Source organism: Balaenoptera musculus, chromosome 2, assembly GCF_009873245.2.
Source record: "Balaenoptera musculus isolate JJ_BM4_2016_0621 chromosome 2, mBalMus1.pri.v3, whole genome shotgun sequence".
Taxonomy (NCBI): domain Eukaryota; kingdom Metazoa; phylum Chordata; class Mammalia; order Artiodactyla; family Balaenopteridae; genus Balaenoptera; species Balaenoptera musculus.
Window position 1 is genome coordinate 130,850,050 of NC_045786.1, and position 21,569 is coordinate 130,871,618.

Here is a 21,569-nt window from a genome sequence, read left to right on the forward strand (position 1 = left end):
ATATTTCCCTGTGCTGTACAGTATATCCTTGTTGCTTATCTATCGATATTTTAAATATAGTAGATTGTATCTGCTAATCTCATACCCCTAATTTGACCCTCCCCACTTCCCTTTGGTAACCACAAGTTTGTTTTCTATATCTGTTGAGTCTGATTCTATTTTACATAGGCATTCATTTGTATTATTTTTTAGATTTCACATACAAATGATATATAGCATTTGTCTTTGTCTGACTTATTTAACTAAGCATAATATTCTCTAGGTCCATCCATGTTGCTGCAAATGTCAGAAGTTCATTCCTTTTTTATGGCTGAGTAATATTCCATCACACACACATGCGAGCACACACACACACACATCTTTTAATCCAATTATCTGTTGACGGGCACTTGGGTTGCTTCTATGTCTTGGCTATTGTAAATAATGCTATGAACATTGGGGTGTATATATCTTTTCGAATTAGTGTTTTCATTTTTTCTGGATATGTACCCAGGAGTGGAATTGCTGGATCATATGGTAGTTCTATTTTTAGTTTTTTAAGGAACCTTCATACTGTTTTCCATAGTAGCTGCACCAATTTCCATTCCCACCAACAGTGTACAAGGGTTCCCTTTTCTCCACATCCTCGCCAACATTTGTTATTTGCAGACTTTTTGACAATGGCCATTCCAATAGGCGTGAAGTGGTATCTCACTGTGGTTTTGATTTGCATTTCTCTAATGCCGAGCATCTTTTCATGCTCCTGTTAGCCATCTGTATGTCTTCTTTGGAGAAATGTCTATTCAGGCCTTCTGCCCATTTTTTGATTGAGTTATTTGCTTTTTTTGATGTTGAGTTGTATGAGCTATTTATATATTTTGGATATTAACCCCTTGTCAGTTGCATCATTTCCAATACTTTCTCCCATTCAGTAGGTTGTCTTTTCATTTTGTTGATGCTTTCCTTTGCTGTGCAAAAGCTTTTAAGTTTAATTAGGTACCGTTTATTTTTCCTTTTATTTCTTTTGCCTTAGGAGACTGATACAAGAAAATATTGCTACGATTTATGTCAAAGAGTGTTCCACCTATGTTCTCTTCTAGGAGTTTTATGGTTTCAGGTCTTAGGTTTAGGTCTTCAAAGCATTTTGAGTTTATTTTTTTAGAAGGTGTGAGGGAATGCTCTAATCTCATTGTCTCACATGTAGCTGTCCAGTTTTCCCAGAACCACTTGTTGAAGAGACTATGTATATTCTTGCCTCCTTTGTTGTACATTAATTGACTGTAGGTGTCTGAGTTTATTTCTGGGCTCTCTGTTCTGTTGTTCTATGTGTCTGTTTTTGTGCCAATACCAGGCTAATTTGAATTTTTAAAAAAATTTTTGTGTCACCACAGAGGAGTTTGTGCAACTTAAAAAAATTTTTTTATTGAAGTATAGTTGATTTCTGTTAGTTTCAGGTGTACAGCAAAGTGATTCACTTATACATACATATATATTTATTTTTTTCAGATTCTTTTCCCTTATAGCTTATTACAAAATATTGAGTATAGTTCCTTGTGCTATACAATAGGTCCTTGTGGTTATCTATTTTATATATAGTAGTGTGTATATATATTTTGATTACTGTAACTTTGTAGTAGAGTCTGAATGCTGGGAGGGTTATACCTCCAGCTTTGTTCTTTTTTCTCAAGGTTGCTTTGGCAATTCTGGGTCTTTTGTGGTTCCATATATGAAATTTTAGGATTATTTGTTCCAGTTCTGTGAAAAATGTCATGGGTATTTTGACAGGGGTTGCATTAAATTTGGGGATTGCAGGATGTCTTTCCATTTCTTCGAATCATCTTCAGTATCCTTCATCAGTGTTTTATAGTTTTCACAGTATAGGTCTTTAACTTCCTTGGTTAAGTTTATTCCTAGATATTTTAATATTTTTTGATGTAATTTTAAAAAGGATTGGTTTTTTACTTTCTCTTTTTGATATTTCATTATTAGTGTATAGAAATGCAACAGATTTTTATATATTAATCTTGTATCCTACAACCATGCTGAATTCATTTATTCTAATAGTTTTGGGGTGTGTTTATCACTTAATTTCATGTTGTTATATGATTAATACATATACATGTATCCAAGAAACAACATGTAATAGTGTTTTGCATGTTTTTAAACTTTTTATATAAATTATTCTGTCATTTGCTTTATTAGCTTAATATTAGTTTTAAAATTCATACATGCAGCTTTTATTCATTCATTTTTTAACTATGGATATGCCACAATTTATTTGTACATTCCTCTGCCAAGAGACATTTGTCACCAATTTAAAAAATTTTGTGTTAACTTTTGTTTTGATTTCCTTTAAGCTAAGAGATCTTTTTTTTGAGCGTGTGTATTTTCCACATCATGGATTTTTAAAGTATTGTTTTTGAATATTACTGCATTTGAGTCAGTGAACATGACCTGTATGACAGGTCATGTTTGTTTGTTTTTTGTTTGTTTTTCTCCTTAATATGTGGAGACTTCAGAAGAAAGAAAAATTGTAAACCAAAAAAAATTATTTAGTTTTGGTTTAAAATAAAAGAGGTTATCTGCAAGAATGCTAAGCTTTGGCAGGAAATGATTTTATCTGTGGAGTAGTTTGAATTTTCACATTACTTTGCCAGGCTGTTTGTTATCCTCTTCCGTTAGAAAATGAGAGCCGTGGGGAATATTTATTTTCTGGTGACCTCAGGAACACAGGAAGCAGAGTCAAACAGGTGGGGAGGGACTTCCCTGGTGGTGCAGTGGTTAAGAATCCGCCTGTCAAACCCTCCAGAAAGTAGGCATAGAGGGAACCTATCTCACCATAATAAAGGCCATATATGACAAACCCACAGCCACCATCATCCTCAATGGTGAAAAACTGAAACCATTTCCACTAAGATCAGGAAGAAGACGAGGTTGCCCACTCTCACCACTATTATTCAACATAGTTTTGGAAGTTTTAGCCCCAGCAATCAGAGAAGAAAAAGAAAGAAAAGAATCCAAATCAGAAAAGAAGACGTAAAGCTGTCACTGTTTGCAGATGACATGATACTACACATAGAGAATCTTAAAGATGCTACCAGAAAACTACTAGAGCTAATCAATGAATTTGGTAAAGTAGCAGGATACAGAATTAACCACACAGAAATCTCTTTCATTCCTGTACATTAATGATGAAAAATCTGAAAGAGAAATTAAGGAAACACTCCCATTTACCATTGCAACAAAAAGAATAAAATACCTAGGAATAAACCTACCTAAGAAGACAAAAGACCTGTATGCAGAAACCTATAAGCCCCTGATGAAAGAAATTAAAGATGATGCAAACAGATGGAGAGATATACCATGTTCTTGGATTGCAAGGATCAACATTGTGAAATAACTATACTACCCAAAGCGTGAGGTAGTAGTTCCACGTGGTGCAACCACTGAAGCCCGCACACCTAGAACCCATGCTCCGAAACGAGAGAAGCCACCGCAAACGAGAAGCCCGCACACCACAACGAAGAGTAGCCCCTGCTCACCGCAACTAGATAAAGCCCGCGTGCAGCAACAAAGACCCAATGCAGCCAAAAAAAAAAAAAAGGTGGGGAAAAGTCTTATTTACGTTTATATTTATACATTGTCTCATGCTTTTGCTATGAACAGTCAAGAAATTAATGAGTTTTTGAGTTAAGAGCAGGTTCTTCCTGAGCTATTCAGTACAGAGTTCTTGAGATTTCATTCAATGCCAAGTACAGAGTTTCTGTTTATCTGCTGAATGCAGTATTCCTTTCAAAATATCTGAAATATGGTATTGTTGATTGTAGTCCATACACTATAGTTGTAGGAAATGGAACTTCACTTACATTGATGAATCGTGTTAAGTTCCATCACCACCTAAATTGTGCAGGCTTTTCAGCCTGTGCATCTAGTTTTTCTCCTTGCTAGCTGTGTAAGTAAAATAAAACTGTGGCTCTAGTAAATTCTAATCTAAATGCAATAATGAGTTTTCTTCAGCAACTCCTTTGTTGCCAAGTTCATGGTCAATATTTGTAAATAGTCCAAGCAATTGAAAAGAACGGATATTTTCTATTTGTTAAATTCAAATTTGTTAATCCCCATGGTTCCCAGACTGTGTTTCTAGTTTATTAGGTCTGGGGTGGGGCTCAAGAATTTGTATTTCCAGTAAGTTCCAAGTGATGCTCATGTTGCTTATTTGGGGACCACACATTGAAAATCATGCATTATGGTTTTCAATTTGCTTTTCTTCTTTTGCAGTTTCTTCACAGTTTCTTGTCAAATGAGAGTTCTTGTTTTCAAATATTGCTAAATATTTACTAATTGTTTTTATATTACTTTTCTAATTTCTACAAATATGAGGAGGGAGAGATTGCAGCATGTGCTCTGCCTATCACATTGAAAACCGAATTCTCCCAAAGTAGGCCTAAAAAAGGTGAAGTGTTAATTGGTGGTTTTCTTGGTGTTTCTTGTTATTTCCTGGTTATGCCACGCAAGGAGTATTTTTTAAAAAACAAATTTATCAAAAAAAAAAAACAACAAATTTATCTTAAGTTTTTCTCCTCTTTGGTGAATTTCTTTATAGGCATGAATGCTATTCTCCCATTGACCAGTGTTATGATTTTTAGCGCCTTGAAGGAAGACTCAGTTGGAATAAAATTTGATAAGAAAAACAAGTTTTTCTCACTTTTGATACCAAGGATAGGATGATTTATGCACTCAACAGTGTGAGGACAATGTAGAAACCCAGGTATAAAGATTCTTACAGACTCTTTGCCTTAATGTTCCCTTAGGGGACAGTTTCTATGGACTTGATCTTCTGTTAAAACAGATGAACATGTCCAGTCAGGTGGAACAGGGTTTTTTTCTGGCAACCAACCTTGGTAACTTTCTGACCGTAGCTTGACACCTATTTTGAATAAACTAACTGCATTTCCTACCCACACTTGCATAGAAAATACAAAGCTTTCTCATAGGTGTTGAGTACCTGGTGTGAATGTTATGAGTAGCCTTAGAGACAACTGGCCCCGCTCTCTAGTCACTCTCAGAATGGCTTAGGAGTGAGGGATGAACTACTTCACCACCTTAGACTACATCACCCAACACCCTAGAACATACATTCAGTTAGCATATACCACCTAACTTTTAACTGGATTATGGCTGATGCCCCTGTAAAGCAACTGATTAACCATTTACTTGGGGGCATTTTATCAATGATAATAATAGCAATTGTAATAATTACATACATTTATTGAATGCTATTTTCCAGGTACCATGCTAAGTGTATTTAACTGCATGTTTCATTTTGCTAGTGATTTCCTTTTGAAGGTTATCTGGAAAGATGTATTATTGTGGGAGTATAGTTTTTGGAGTTTTTATAGAGCTTTCCAATGCCAAAGTTGTGTTTTTGGTAATCCAAAGCCTAGACTTTCTAGAAGGTTGAAAAAGACAAGGAAAAGGATACTCTCCTAGAGCCTCCAGAAGGAACTCAGGCCTGTCAACACCTTGATTTTTATACAGTGGTACCCATGTAGGACTTCTGACCTCCAGGATGATAAGAAAATTAATTTGTGCAGTTTTAAGACACTAGGTTTATGGTAATTTGTTACAGCAGCAATAGGAAACTGATACAACCACTCCTGGCTGCGATTTCCTATCATGTGCACCTGGGATGGGTGTTCCTGCTTGTTCAGTGACTGCAGACCAGCTGTGTGGCCCAGGGCAACCTAGTGAACTTCTCTGCCATCTCCAGGCTTCTCCAGTGAGGCTTGAACTCCTGCCTTCCCTTCCAACTCTGTCCTTCTCTAGGTACTCTACCTCAGCCCTGAGGTATTCTTTAGAGTTATTTTTACCATGTTAGAGGTCATCCCCTGGTATAATTAATAATTCTTTATATTAAACTTTCCCTATTCAAATTTTGTGGGTTTTTGTGTCTTGATCGGACCTTAACTGATAGACCCTCTAATCAAACGTCCTCTCCCAGATTTTCTTCCTCACACTGCCCTGTGCTTTTTCCCCACTGGCCCAATCTCCTTGGTTTCTTCCCACCTGAATCTTTCCACTTCTCCCTCTGGAAATCCTTTCCTTTGGAAAACTGATACCCCATCAAACATTCTTTAAAAAAAAAAAAATCTACTCCCTTAAATCTTATGCTATCTAGAAATATAGTGTCTCCTCTTTGCTGTCAACCATATGCCTCCTAGTCATTCCTCCCCATTTGTTAAAAACTGGCATCCACCTTGTAGCTTTCTCTCCACTACAAGTTCCACAACCATCACAGGTGATTTGAACGTCCATGTGGATATTTCGCTCAGCATTCTAGGCTTACAGTTTTTAGACCTTGACTCCTGTAGAGTTTCTTATGGCTGCTATAACAATTTACCATGAATTTAGTGGCTTAAAAACAGCACAAATTTATTCTCTTACAGTTCTGGAGGCTAGAAGTCCAAAATCGATGTCACTGCACTACAGTCAAGGTGTCAGCAGGAGTGGTTCCCTCTGGAGGCTCTTGAGGAGAACCTGTTCCCTTTTCTTTTCTTTTTTTAAAATAAATTTTATTTATTTATTTATTTATTTTTGGCTGTGTTGGATCGTCGTTGCTGCGTGCAGGCTTTCTCTAGTTGCAGCGAGCGGGGGCTACTCTTCGTTGCGGTGCGCGGGCTTCTCACTGCAGTGGCTTCTCTTGTTGCGGAGCACAGGCTCTAGGCGCACAGGCTTCAGTATTTGTGGTACGTGGGCTCAGTAGTTGTGGCTCACAGGCTGTAGAATGCAGGCTCAGTAGTTGTGGCGCACGGGCTTAGTTGCTCCGCGCCATGTGGGACCTTCCCAGACCAGGGCTTGAACCCATGTCCCCTGCATTGGCAGGCGGATTCTTAACGACTGCGCCACCAGGGAAGTCCCTCCCTTGTCTTTTCTAGCTTCTGGAGGCCGCCTGTATTCCTCAGCTGGTGAGCCCTTCCTTATCTCACTCCAACCTCCTGCTTCTGTTGTCACACCTCCTAATTCCTCTTTTGGTCTTCTTGCCTTCCTCTTAAGGAAGGATCCTTGTGATTATACATAAAGCCCACCTTGATAATCAAAGATAATTTTCCTACCTCAAGATTTTTAAAATAATCACATCTGCAAGTCCGCCTTACCATGTAACATAACATATGGCGAGCTTCTGGGGATTAGGATGTGGCTATCTTTTGGGGGGCCATGATTCAGAGTACTGCAACTCCAAAGACCTTTGTCTCTTTCACACCTATGAGCACACCTTGAACCTTGTCATTAGCCTCCAGTGTTCCAACCTCTGATACCGTCTCCCATCATTCCAGATCTCTCGGCCTCTAAATCCCACAGGTCCTGCCGTTTGCCCTCGACAGCCTTTAAAAAAAAAATTATAATACCTATTGATTTCATTCCTTTCTCTATGATTCCACGTATCTGTACCTCTTCTGTGAATATACAAAATCCTGTTACCCCTTGTCTCTTACACGTGCTTGGCAAAGAGCTCCAAATCTGTATCATAGTATATTCAAGTGGAAGCTTATGTAGAGGCGAAACTGTCAAGTGGGGCAGGACTCTGCGATATGCAGACTCTGAAAATGCAAGATGGGGGAATGGTCCTGCTGCCCTTATTTCCCGCATCCACAGTGATGGCATAATAGGGTTTGAAGTTAGAAATTAGTTGAAAAGGGAATTTTTCAGAGATTGCTGTTAAGGTACTGTGAGTCCCACTCTCACCAGGGGGGCAGAAATTGGAGGGTCGGATCCTTCATCTCCAGTCAAGAGGGAGGGCCTTCAATGGGACCATCTCAAGAGCTTGTAATGCATCCTCCGCATTTGGAAAACAGAGTGGACTGGTGACTGATTCCCTCCTGGAAAATCCAAAGGCTGAGAGATGGTTGCTTTGACGGCAGATGAAAGGAGAGGTGGCCATGCTGGATGGCCCACACTACCCACATTTTTCAGAATACAGGATATGTGGGTGTCTGCCATGGACCAGACACGAGCCGTGTGAGGGAAAAAGCTAGTGGGATTGTCTTGGATTCTGTCCAGAAAAGACCTCAGCAGACAAAAGCTGAAGATACCACCAGAGGCCTATGAACGGAGGTAGAAGTAACCAGCAAGTTCCTGCCCTCAAGGCAAGTGCAGGTGAGAGATCTCAAAGGCTGGGAAGGAAGGACTCAGAGTTGGGAGTCACACCAGGGAGCTCAGATCCCAGAGGCAGTGCTGAAGGTGGGCCGTGCAGAAGAGCGCCCAGCGCCCAGCGCACACTGTGTCGGCGAGGAGCGTGATCTGCTGTCGAGCGTGGCCACGGGGGCTTATTAGTTACCGCAGTGTGTTGAGCCTTTTAGCACCTTCCCACATACAGCAAAGTCACTTACCCCAGAGGGCTGCAGTGAGAAAAGTGAAGTGTTGGCACGGGCTGAGTCTCGGTAATGGAAGTGCTCCCACCCCCCCATGGTGAACCAGAGCAGCCCTCAGCACGCAGGCACCGGCACGTGTGCCGGAGTGCGTCTGTGGCAGGGGAACTGGGCCCTTGTTGCCAGGAAGCCCATTTAGATCCCTTAAGCACCGTGTCTCAGCCTAATTTACTGGTATGTCTTTCTTATTCTTTCTAAACTGGGCTCCGGTGTTGGGATTATCTACAGATCTCAACATGAACAGCATCTGGGTATTGGGCACATCAAGGTTAAGCCCATTCCTTCTTGGCTTCATTTCTAGGGTGGTTTCTGTTTGTTTGCTTACTTGCCTGCTTTTGGGGTAGGAATAAGGGCGCTTTCCTAAAAATACGGGTATGCTACAGTATGTTTACAGAGGATGTGTGACTTTTATTCATTCAACAAGTTTTTACTGTACATCTTCTAGGAACCAGGCAGAAGTTCTGGGGCTGGAACACAGCAGAGAATAAGAGACCTGATGGTGTCTCTACAGAGCTCATGGGGCCACGGGGAGTTACCGGTCACGGAAAAGCCAGTGACAGGCCACTGACCCAGGTCAGGGACGGCTCCCAGGAGGATACAACGTCTCAGCTAAGGCCTAAAGTGGAAGGTACAGGCAGAGAAGGGAATTTAGGGTGGGGAGTGGCAGAGTGGGATGAGGGGGTGGAGCAGGGGGTACAGGAGAGGGTGATGGAGAATTTAGGTGTGTTCCTACCTTCGTCTAAAGGGTTCTCCCCTCCTGTTGTCGAGCAGGTACATGGTAATGGTGACGTAACAATTCTGTACATAGAGTTTTGCTCTTAAAGCATTTCTGAATGAGAACCAGCACAGCAATCATGGCACTTATTTATGGATTGTGAATTAGGAGTCAAGACCTGGCTTAAGCATGTCTTAGTCCATTCAGGCTGCTATAACAAAATACCACAGACTGGGTGGCTTAAAAACAACAGAAACACATTTTCCCAGTTCTGAGGGCTGGAAGTCTGCGATCAGGGTGCCAGCATGGTGGGTTGAGGGCCCACTTCCAGGTACAGACTTCTCATTGTGTCTTCACATGGTGGAAGGGGCAAAGGAACTCTCAAGGGCCTCTTGTATAAGGGCACTAATTACATACATGAGGACTCTTCCTCATGACCTAATCACCTCCCAGAGGCTCACCTCCTAATGCTATCACCTTGGGGCTTAGGTTTCAACATATGAATTTTAGGAGGGGCACACTCAGGCCATAGCAAGCATCATATCTGCTTTGAAATGTTCCTGACCATGTGTGGCCTGTCCACCCAAAAGCTATACCCAACCTCCTTCTCCTTTGCTGCCTCCCAATATAGGGGCTGAAAAGCCAGATACTCACTTTTCTAGCTTCCCTTGTAGCTTAGGGTGGCCATGTAACCCAGATCTGGGCTGTGAACCCTAAGTAGAGGGGCTTCTGGGAAAGCAAAATCTCTCTTGATTAAAAAGAAAAAAAAAAAAGAGCACATGAGCTGGTTCAGCCCTTTGGCCTTTCCTCTTTTTCCTGCCTTGAACACAGAATGGCTAGAGATGCAGCAGCCATCCTGTGACATGAAGGACAAGCCGAAGAAATTGCAGAAAAGGCCCCCAAATCTTTGAAACTCTTAAGTACCCATGTAACTTCTCACCTCTGGACTTCTGAGTATGTAGACAGAAACAAAAACAAAAACAATTTGTTTAAACCACTTTAGTTGATTTGCAGCCCAAACCAATCCTGTTACACAATGCTAGGCAGAATCTAATAGTCCTCCCTCTGAGTTTCTGTTTCACATGTTGCACAGTCTTCTATTCTCTTTACACTGACTATTATCTTTGGTTTGTCTGTCTGACTTTCCCAATACTGTGAGCTCCTTGGGGTCAGAGACTATCTTACCATTTTGGTGACCGCAAAACTACTACAGTGCGTGGCACATAACAGCCGCCTAGTAACACTTTGTTAAATGAGTGAAGGACTGAATGAATAATGTGGTCATGTGGAGGATGGTGTAGGGAAGGAGACAGTAGTGGCCGTGAGACCAGGGAAGAGGTTGTAGTGGTAAGAATCCAGGCGAGAGGCGATGAGAGCGTGAGCTAAAGCAGGACCATGCAGATGAGAGAAAGGATGGATTCAGGGGTTATTTAGGAGATAGAGGGTAAGGGCTTGGGGACGAGAGGGAGGGAGAAGAAGGCTCAAGAGCCTCTCAATACGTGGTGGTTTGGGCGTCCACTGGTTCTATGATCTTGGGTTAGTTACTCAGACATGTCGGCACCTTTGTCATCTGCAAAACACGGATAACAGTAACACACTCTTTTTAGGTTTGTTGTGGGAAGTCAATGACTTGGCACCTATAAGTTCCTTATAACAGGGCCTGGCACATTGTAGGTGTTCCCAGGTTGTTACTGTCACCATCATTGTCGATACTGGGGCAGGAGAGCAAGAAACTAAGGAGGCTATTGAGAGAGGTGGAAGTGAGAATGAGTGGTGTTCAGGAGGAATGAGGAGGAAGGGCCAGGTAGCTAGCAGAGTGACTTTAGGATGTTAAACACCTCAGTCTCATCCCCTGGAAAGAAAGGCTTTATTTAAAGTGGGACTGAAAGTCATTTAATGATCTCAAGAGGAATGAGATGAGGTAAAGGCTGCTTTTATTCAAGACTTGTGTCAACTGGTTATGCTGCTTTGATTATTGTTTTAAACATGTCCCAGGGGGCTTAGGGTAAGAAATGAAGAGTCGAAGATGCTCATTTTTAATGTAAGCTATTCTGGGGCACAGTAGGAGTCTCTAGAGGGTTGGGCCTAACAGATTTTCTGAAACAATTACTGCAACCCAACAGCAAGAATAACATAAGAGGCACCATGTGAGGGCTGTTAGCCTCGAGGCAGTGGAAGATCCTGCGTGATGAGGCAGGATGAGATGGTAGGGCACAAACCACACTCAGCTGCTGCAACAAGGGCCATTTATAAGGTTACATTGGGAGCAAAGCAGACAAAAGCTCTGCTTACTTAATGCCTATGGGTGTCAAGTGTTTTACACGTTATTTTATTCCCCTGGTTTCCCTGCAAGAGTGGGATATTATTATGTCCATTTTAAGGATGAGAAAACTGAGGACTGAAGAGATTAAGTAACATTTCCAAGATCCACCAACCAGGAAGAGGTAGAACCAGGATTCAAACCAGGTCTGGTCGCCAAGATTTTGCTATTTCCTTTTCAGTGTGTTGCAGCTCATGATACTGCTGCTCAGGAAATTTTATTGGAGAAGTTTTTGCCTCTGTACTACAGGAGGTGCTTTTCAACTCATACTCATTCTGGAATTTTACTTGCCACCAGAAATGGCAGAGTATAAAACCTTTATCATGCCTAAATCATGGGCTGAAGGTGGAAGAACCAGGGAGACATAGAGCTAACAGAGAAAAAAAACCTCACACTGAATGTGATGGTTAATTTTATGTGTTGACTGAGCCACAGGTGCACATATCTTTGATCAAACATTATTCTGAGTGTTTCTGTGAGGGTATTTTTGGATGAGATTAACATTTGAATTGGTAAATTGAGAAAAGCAGACTGCCCTTCCTAATGGGTGGGCTTCATCCAATCAGTTGAAGACCTGACTAGAACAAAAAGGCTGACCTCTCCCAAGTAATAGAGAATTCCTCCTGCCTGACTGCCTTTGAGCTAGCACATCAGTTTTTCCCACCTTCACACTTGAACTGAAGCATCAGCTCTTCCTGAATCCTGCTGGCCTTCAGACTGGAACTGCACCATCAGTATTCCTGGGCCTCCAGCTTGCTGACTCACCCTTGTCAGCCTCCATAATCACATGGGCCAATTTCTTATGATGAACCTCTCTGTGTGTCTGAGTGTGTGAACACACTCAGACACACACACACACACACACACACCAGATTCTCTTTCTCTGGAGAGCCCTGAATGAACAGTGCAGTGCTGTGCACATATATGCCAACAAGCGGTGGTGAAGCAAGAAAGTAGCTTTCCCTGCAAAATGCAGTAGATAGAGACTATATTTACAGTTATATATGGACTTGGAGCAAATATTACTTATTCCTTGCATTTCGTATTAAGGACTCTGATTCCAGGGAAGGACAGGTCATGGTAGCACGGCATTGATGAGCACTGGACGGGAGAGTAGACAGTTCTCTTCCTTAGACCCCAGGGGTACCATCACCAGACTTCCTTCACAGCCTCTGTGAATGCTCTAATGATCACAGTGTCCACTGACCAGTCTGGAAGCTCTGCCTTCCCCCAGACACAGACGTGAAGAGGGAAAGGAGGAAGTCATGTGTCACACAGAACAGTATCTGCGTAAAATGCAAAACCAAAGAAAAGGAAGACATTTACTTTAGCCATACCTGGCTAAAGCTGTTCATCAGTTCCTAGCAAGGAGAGACTGGAAGTTAGTATTAGAGTCTACCCCTCTGTAGATTATTTATCTTTTGTTGTGTATAATTCTGATTAACTGTAATGATAGTAATAATAATGGTGAACATTTATTGAATGATTGCTGCGTTCCAGCTGCTGTGCTAAGTACTTTAAGTATATCATCTCATTTAACTTTCACGCTAAGTGAAGTAGATTCTCGTATTACCTTATTGTACAGAAGAGAAAAGTGAGACGCAGAGAGACTCATTGACTTGCCCAAGATCACACAGCTATTGAGTGGCCCAATCAAGGCTTCACACAGGCAGTATGATGTACAGCCTATGTTCTTAGCTCCATTCCCTGGGGTGAAGATGGCCGCTCTCATCTGGTTCTTTTGGCTGGCTTCATAAAGTTAAAGATACCCTTCAAGTTCCTGAATAGGGTGGTCCCTACTTGGCAACTGCAGTCAAGATTTTGGTGTCCAGACTGGGCTGATGAGGTGCACAGCTTGCCTATTAAATGCTGCCTGAGTCAAGCTGTGCAGGACTGGATATGCCATCTTTTTAGGTGACAATTCTCACCAACAGTGACATTTGCTGCTTCTTGGGATGTCAGCATTGTAGTTAGATCACTTCCAAGTAACCAGGAATTGGTTCCAGATCCTTTTGTCCCTCAAGCTGTGTGGCCATAGGTATCTGTCAAGCAGGGATTCCAGCACCTTCTTCATAGGATCATTGTGAGGACTAAAGGATAAACTTGGGTCAAGCATATACCACAGTGCCTGACACTTAGAAGGGACTCAAGGAATGTTTGTCTCCTAAAGGAAGAGTTATAACTTCTTGGTCCTGCATCCTTAATCCATCGTTACCTAAAACTTGTAGGCATCTTGGGGTTTTTTTCAATACACATGAGTAGAACCCTTCAGATCAATCTAACAGATGTTTGTTGAGTGCAAATATGATGGGCTCTGATTCCCAAGTGTCCCTGGTTCCTGGGCTGGGTCTGCAGACTGGGTCCTTGCCTTGTTACAGTTCTGTCGGTCCTTGGCGTGGGCTTGCAGGACCTACCGGAAGTTTTTTCTCTTTTTTTTTTTTTTAATTTATTTATTTATTTTTATTTTTGGCTGTGTTGGGTCTTCGTTTCTGTGCGAGGGCTTTCTCTAGTTGTGGCAAGTGGGGGCCACTCTTCATCGCGGTGCGCGGGCCTCTCACTATCGTGGCCTCTCCCGTTGCGGAGCACAAGTTCCAGACGTGCAGGCTCAGTAGTTGTGGCTCACGGGCCTAGTTGCTCTGCGGCATGTGGGATCTTCCCAGACCAGGGCTCGAACCCGTGTCCCCTGCATTGGCAGGCAGATTCTCAACCACTGCGCCACCAGGGAAGCCCCCGACCAGAAGTTTTGAAGGAACTGAGACCATGATGGCATCTCCTGCTTCCCCTTTAGGGACTGGAGTACAAGTTCTCTAGCCTCAATGCAGAGAAGCAAGCACGGGCTTGGCTGTATGCCCGATGTCGCACATCCCAGAGCATGAATTTTGGAGAGCTTCTTCCTACCGCATGGGAAAAAGAATTCCAGTCCTCTGCACCTTGGAGGTGGCAAGGGTGGTGTTTTCTTCAGCAACAGGAAGGAGCACCTGAATAAAGAAGTTCCTGTAGTCCCCGATTTCCCTTTTTTTTTCTCCCCATTTATCTCATAAGACCCCAAAGGACCTGGTGGAGTCTTGACTCCTCCATGGAATGGAGACAGAGGCTAACGCTTGTTCCGAGGGCTGCCTGGGTGACTCCTGTTGTGTCAAAGGTATTTGCTCTTCATCCTGACATCTGCTCAGTCCAGGTGCTGGAGCTATTTTTGGTAGCCAACTACAGGAATTACTTCCCATCATCCCCAAAGCGATCTCATGAGCCTATAATTGCTCTGAACCTGTGTGTGTGTGTCTGATTATAAGTCTGATTTAGCGTCTTGAAGAGCTCCCTATGGATTTTTCTGCCCTTCCTCATGACCACTGGTTCCTCTTTATCCACCAGGGGCTAAAGTCTTTGAGGAAGAGAATCCATTCTGAACACAGCCTGGTCTGAACATGCTCTTCTGGTTGTGCTGGGCTCCCTGGGTGCCCAGAGCTGGGCAGATACACTCTCACAGGAACCAAGGGAGCATTAGGAAAGGGCATCCTCTGGGTTTGTACATGGCTCTGGGCTTGAGACCAAAGCTGAGGGATGGCAGGACTCTTGCAATGTCAAGGCTCTTCTCCCTTAGATGTGAACTGTAAGCCAGGTTAAAAAGGGAGAAACAACTGGAAGATAAGGAAAACTGAGCAAAAGAAAATAGATTTAAGCAGTTATAGTGACATGTTTTTCAGTAAGATGCCTCCCAGCAGGTTCAGAAACCGTAAATGGGTTTCTGAGGCAGTGAAAACCCCTCCTCAGAGATGCTGTTATCAGCAGCAGCAGCAGCCGTATCATTCTTACAGGCCTTATCTGTGCACCCGACTCAGTGCTCAAGCCTGCAAAAATATGACTCATTGAGTCCTTATTGCATCTCCGTGATACTTGCAGTCTCCCCCCCCCCCCACTTCACACGAATGGAGGTGGAGGCACAGAGTTTAAGCCCCTGGCTGGACATCACAAAGGGATGCACGGCAGCACCAGGCTTCAAGTGCAGGTCTCACTCCAAACCCCTAGATTTTGATTAATAGGTTCCCAAGCAATGTCAGCTTGAGGCGATTTACTGGTGGAATACACCTTGCCTGTTTCACGGGGCTGTTGTCAGGATACAGAAAAGCATTTTGAGAACCTGCGATATTGTACAAGTATAAAGAGGCATTATAATTATTATCATTGGGTCATTTAATTTTTCAACTCTACCAGTGGATTCTTAGTGCACATCTCAAATGCAATCACTAGGGGGCGGCAATAGATAGTGCATACAAGCAAACTTAGTCTCCGAAGGGAAGTGTATTTTTCTTGTAAACGATGCTCAGGGATTTAAAACAGAAAAGCAAAGGCCTGTATTAGGCACTGGCTGCCATTCTCATCCAGGTTTGATCTTGTGCTTTTGTTGAAGTGTTTCCATGAAGGCATCTTAGTCTCTCATGAATACTTTTGAATAGTGGGTGTTGCCCAACAAATGAATGGAAGAGACTAAAGGCTAAGCATTGACTCTCTCACTGTTCTCTGGCTTCTTGCCTTGTTCCTCTGTGATCACTTCTGTTTTCCTTGAGGTTCAGTTTCCCCTTTCTTTTCACCACTGCATTTCTCTGCAGACCATGTTTGTTGGCAGAGCTAGTAAGGCATGTTCCTGACCGTTCCCATCCATTTAATTCTGCTCCTGTGGGCTGGTCTGTTTGTTTATTGCATGCAGACCCTTCTCTGGCTATTTCTAGTTCATTGTCATCCTCGTGTTTCTTCCTATGGTGATCTGTTCTCTTCTCTTTCCATTCTTCTAGAATTCTTCATTTCCCTTTTGGAAAGGGAAGACTGTTTGGACTAGGAGTTCAAGCCCTATGAATACCACTCACTAGCTAGTTGACCTTGAGACATAGCAGAACGCCACTGAGCCTTTGCTTCCAAGTCTACCATTCAGGTATAGCACTATTTACTTTGTAACCCACGTTAATCTTGCTCTTGCCTCTGCTTTTCATGCAGAATTATCCGAATAGTCCGTCTTCTCTCCCACTTCAAGTATTTCTGGGAGTCAGTCCCCAGGTACGCATGAAGAAGTCTCCAGCTGTGGTGTCTGCTCTGTTCTGCCAGGTGGAGATTCTTCGTGGCTTCCCTAGAACCAGAGTCCCTACGTGGGACTCTGTTGCCAGAAAGAAGAGAGGCTTACCTTGTGTTACCACCTGCTAGAAGGAGCCCAGAGTAGTGCTGCTTGAACTTCCAAGTGTCACAGAGTTCACCATCGTGTCAGTTGCCTCTCTCACCTTCAGGACTGGCTGGGGGGGGATTCACAGAATAGCCTCTCTCCCCACCCCCATCCCACTCATCTTGTGAACATCTACTCTCCTTTAACAACCACGGGCCAATCAGTGGTGATCAACTCCCCTCAAGATGAGTCCTACATCCTTCTGAAAATAGGCTGTTTGCCAGGCCTGACCTAATATTTTTGAACATATCAGGGGACATATCCCGAATTCTTTCCAAGAGACTTCCCATGCACGTCAACTACCGCAAGGTCTGTCCCTATGGCTCCTGACCCACAGTGGTGGACATGGAAGCTCTGGCTGAAGATGTGATCTCTGTTTTGACTGAAAAGAACTGCCACTGGGACCGTAACTATCCCCTTGCCTAGTTCTTCCTAATTCTTCCACATTTCCCTCGATCTCTGTCTTTCATTCTAAATACCACTGTAATATGTTAAAAGCTGAAAGGGCCACGTCAAAAGGACACCGAATTTGCTTGAAGGGGCTCCCCTAACCAGATTTGGGGCAACTTGAACATCAAAATTAATAATGATAGTAATAATGGCAGTAATGGATAATAACACATTGCATTAAATAAAGAATCTCCCAGTCTACATTTATACTGAATAAAAGAGGGAAGGGAGAAGAAAAAGCCCTTCTTTGTAGAAGAATGTCAATAAATATGGAGGAATGATACAATTACAAAACCATCGTTTTTCAACCACCACAGTAATAACTAATTCAGGTATGAATTTTTTAATGGATGCTAAAACCACTGGGTGAAAGGTTGATGGGGCAGGGGATATTCACACAGTCTCCAAGTTTCATCCCCTAGGTTACTTATTAATTACAATGGGGAAAAGGTACTTTATGAAGGAGAAATCTGGCAGATACCACCTTAACTAAGTGATCAAAATTAACATCACCAATAATGGATAAATAGACATAATGGCCTCTGGTGTGACACCTGAGGACACAACGCCACCTGTGTGGGATTCTTGCCAAAAATATTGAGCCTGAATCTAATCAAGAAGAAACTATCAAACATATCCAAATTTGGGGACATTTTACAAAAGTACTGGCCTGGATTCTTCAAAAATTCAATGTCATAAAAGATGAAATGTCTGGAAACTATCCCAGATTAAAGGAGAGTAACAAGACATTTCAACTAAATGCAATGTGTGATCCTTGACTGGATCCTGGATATTGGGAAAAATTAACCTCTAAAGGACAGCTTTAGGACAATTGAGGAAATTTGATTATGGATGGTAATAGTATCACATCAATGTTAGAAATCATAATTTGTGTAAAAAATGAAATTAGAAATAAAATGAAATAAAATATTCATTATGCACGTGAGTCTTTGTGTTTTTCTAAAATCCTGCAAATTTTATGGGCTGGTAAATATTCCCATGGTCCTTACTTGCTCCTTTTCTGATCTTCTCTTTCCATTTTCTTTCTGTTATTTCTCAGTGAGAGGGCTCTCACAAAGAAGAGGGAAAATAATCAAGAAATGGCAGTTTGAAGGGCACCATTATTGGTGGGTATTTCCTTTTTGGACAGCTGTGGGAGAGCCACAGCTCTTGACAAATGGGGCCATTTCTGTTTTTATTGGACAAAGCGTTGGTTTGGGGTAAGACATTTTTACTTCCTTTGGGTTCTAAAAGTTTGCTTATTTGAAATATACAGTACTTCCTTTCCTTGCTCGTTCTAGCTCAATACCCAGGGCAGAAGACAAACGAGGGAGGCTCCAGAAATGGGTCATCTGGATCATGGAGCTCCTTGGACCACACCAGGGGCAGTGAAGCCTGCAGTTCTTGCCAAGAGGAAAAACATTGTTGCCATTTGAAAATTATTATCATTATTATTTTGCTACTATTACTGTGGTGTTTTGAGTTCCAAAAGTAAAAACAAAACAAAACAAACAAAAAAACAAACAAACCTGACGGGGCATAAGGTTGACTTCATAAACAATAGCATTGGAAAGAATGAATAAATTATGTAAGGACAGTATTTCCTGCCAAATACAAACCTTTTCTTGGCTTTGGAGAAGTTTTTTTGGTTTTGGTTTTTAAGTTAGGAGATAAGTTGAATTTGATGCCAGGAGTATTTCAGAGAAAGGCTCACACCATCAGAACCAAGCCCCAGCTTGGAGGAATGTTGATGGAAACCCCAGTTAAGTCCGGATGACCCCGGAGCACAGGTGACCTGTGTTTCCTTGCCTGTGGTGTTGCCCAAGGACCCACAGAGGTAGAGAAGGCACATGGGGCCAGGGGACAGCCACGGGGCCCTGAGGGCAGCCTCGTGGAGTCCTGGCACCTCATCTTAGTGCAAAGAGAATACCCAACCATCCTGGGCCCCTGGAAGGGCAGGAGGGGCTGAGAGAGGCCCAGAGTGGGGCTGGGGAAGATGCGTACATGTACACTTATTTAAATTTGACAAGAATGTGTTTGCTACCATCAGCAGAACGGGGGCTCAGATACAGAAATTAAATTGGTTTGTATAAAATTAATGTTATACCTTGACAGTCTGAGTCAGAGGCTCTGCAATTTGCATGGCTATACCTATTGACATTTTGTTGGGTTTAACTGGGGCCTGAACAAACTGCTGTTACCGAAAGCAGACGGTATCTAAACTTGCCTTGCTTGTTTTATTTCGGATTAAAAGTTTCCCAGCACTGTGAGGCCAGGCCCTTTATTTTAGCCTCCTTCTCCTTCCTGGTCCATCTGGGATTCCTGACGCAGAAGGGCTCGCGATGGATTGCGGTGGATCTTTCTCGACCTTCGGGGGGCTCCCTCCCCAACCTCAGTCCGCACCGGGCGCCGCCCGAGAGTGCGCAGTTCCTCAGCAGCAGGAGGTTCTCTTCCACCCCAGGCGGCGGGAGCTCTTGCTGCAGTTTTTCCTTCAGCCAATCAGGTCACTTCCCCGGCCGGCGGGAGGGTCAGCCTGCAAAGCAGATGGTGCAGCGCGCAGCGGGTGGAGGCACCGCCAGCTGCCCCGCGCCCTCCCGCGCGCCGTGTACTCGCTCTACACTAGGCAGGGCCGGGCTGGGAGGCCGCCAGCCCCGGAAAGCCACCGCTGGGGGCTTTTGGTAGTTGTGAAGGAATCACGCAGGTGAGTGTGACCTTTGGGCGCCCAAGGAAGTTGCGTGGAAATCTGTAGCTTTAGGAGCATCGAGGAAACTGCAATCCTGTTTGTTTCTGAGGCTTTGAGTTTCAAATGTCGAATAATAAACTGGCCGTTACCCGAGAGACTCACTGTCCTAGGACACAGAATGCCTCGTTTGGGGAAGAGAAAATGGGGGTGCGTTGGCTCCTACATCCCCAGAAGAGTGTTGGCTGATACCCAGTGGCTCGCGGATGGTTTGGGCGGGGAGCTGGCCTTTGGAGGCTGCAGCGTCTGTGGAGTGATTTTTCTAGAACCCTTTCTCCTCCTTCTCCTCCTCAGCACTCTGCAGCCCAGCACACCAGATGGTGACAGCTGGGTCCTGCAGGGCTGCGCTCACCTTTAACGAAGCCGGCAGCCCTCTCCAGACACAAAACATGGAAGGGTCAGCGCTCAGCCTGCCACCTACCCTAGGAAGGGTGCTGGGTGCGGGACGCAAGCCAGGGAGAGGCCAGTTACCTTATCCGGAAAAATGGGACTGTGATAGGGCAGGTTAAAGGAGGAAAGCTTGATAGGAAAGGAGATAAAAGATGCAGCTTGTTATAAAGGACGTTCCCATGACAGTGCAGATACAACAGAGCAGGGAAAAAAACAAGTTGATTCAGGAGGAATAAACAGGTTTGTAAGCGATGAGGTCAAATGAGTCACAATTTACCTCCCGACTTTTTGGCAGTGAGGACAAAAAAAATGAAATAATAATGGGCAAGGGAATTTCTAACTATTAAAAGCTAATATTTCATGCCTTCTAGGTACCAGGTACTGTTTAGGTACTTGCCAGGGAATGTTTCGCTTCACCCTCCCAACAGCTCCGTGAGGGCGTCCTAACCTTATGTCCATTTTTACATATGAGAGAACAGAGAAAGAGGTTACATAACTAGGAGGTGGTGGCCCCAGTTACTCTAGGCTGTCTCCCTCCAGAGCCCAACCTAAAACCCTCAGCCTAATGCTGTGCTGCCTCAATATACGGGAAAGGGGATGTGTAGTTCTTGTTGGCTTTTTGATATGCATTATCAAGCCAAGAACTAGAGTGGAATCCCACAATCGCCCAATGGGCCAAACCTGATCTCATCCGGTTACTAATGTGTTTGTGGATGGAAGTGGAAAGCCTGTCTCAGGGAGCAGGTGCAAAGAGGCATTAGGCACCTTCCCTTCCAGAAGGTCACCTAGAGGGGCAGAGGGGCGGGGAGCCCGGCTTCACATTAGGCTTCCTCAACTCCAGAGTCTACCAGTTGCAGTGATGCGCTCAGAATTGACAACAGCTACACTGAAAATCAGGAGCAAGGGGAAGCAGTTTCCTTTAACTAAAGATCATGTCAGTTTATGGCCACACCTCAGGTGCCCCCATTCTCTTGGCCTCCCCTGCCTCCTGGACGCAGCTGCTTACTCGTCTCAGCGGTTGCAGTGTGGGTCAACTCTGGCAAGGTTCTGGTGTGGTTCTGATGCCCAGAGGCTCTGCCTCCTCCCAGCGCCTCTGGATGTGAATGAGCGTCATGGCACTTGGTGGGGGCAGAGCCGTTTGATGCAACTCAGAAATGCAGGGGAGTTAAATGGTCCACATCTTGACCAACAAGACTGGAGATGGGTAAATTCCCTCTCCATTCTTCCCTTTGATGGACAGTCCTGAGGTACATTTTTTTTCTCTTTATAGCTTGACCGGAGATGTCCTGCTGTGGCCAAGCAGGTACACCCGTTGTGCAAGGGCTGCATCTCTTTAACACTGT